The sequence below is a fragment of the Trypanosoma equiperdum genome (assembly GCF_001457755.1).
Source record: "Trypanosoma equiperdum strain OVI genome assembly, contig: ctg_2, whole genome shotgun sequence".
Classification (NCBI taxonomy): domain Eukaryota; phylum Euglenozoa; class Kinetoplastea; order Trypanosomatida; family Trypanosomatidae; genus Trypanosoma; species Trypanosoma equiperdum.
In genome coordinates, this window is record NW_027124199.1 from 1 (window position 1) to 447 (window position 447).

Genomic DNA, 447 nt, shown 5'->3' on the forward strand with positions numbered 1-447 from the left:
GCAACGTAGGACGGCGTCGTACGGTTACCCTGGTCATTTGCAATGATTTCCACACGTTCGTTCTGCCACACACCAACGCACGAGTACGTCGTACCGAGGTCGATACCAATGGCGCCTTCGTATGTCATCCTTCAAAGAGGCAGATATTCCTTGTTTTATAGCTGTTGCTTGTTCCTTGATGCTTATGTGATGCACGCGTGGGGCACGTGGGCAAATGCAAATAGGAAGGAAGAGCAGGAGTGCAAGTATGGGAGTACGCAATCCTTTCTGGGGAGGTATTGCAATTCGAAGGAAAATTTGTGTTTATTAATTAATCCTTTTTTGTTCGTTGAGATAATTTTATTTTTTCAGTTATTTTTTTTTTATTATGATTTCAGTGTTTATTTAATTTTTCCTTTTTTACCGCTTGAATTTATTTCTTTTGAAATTTCCCCGTTAAACCTGCGA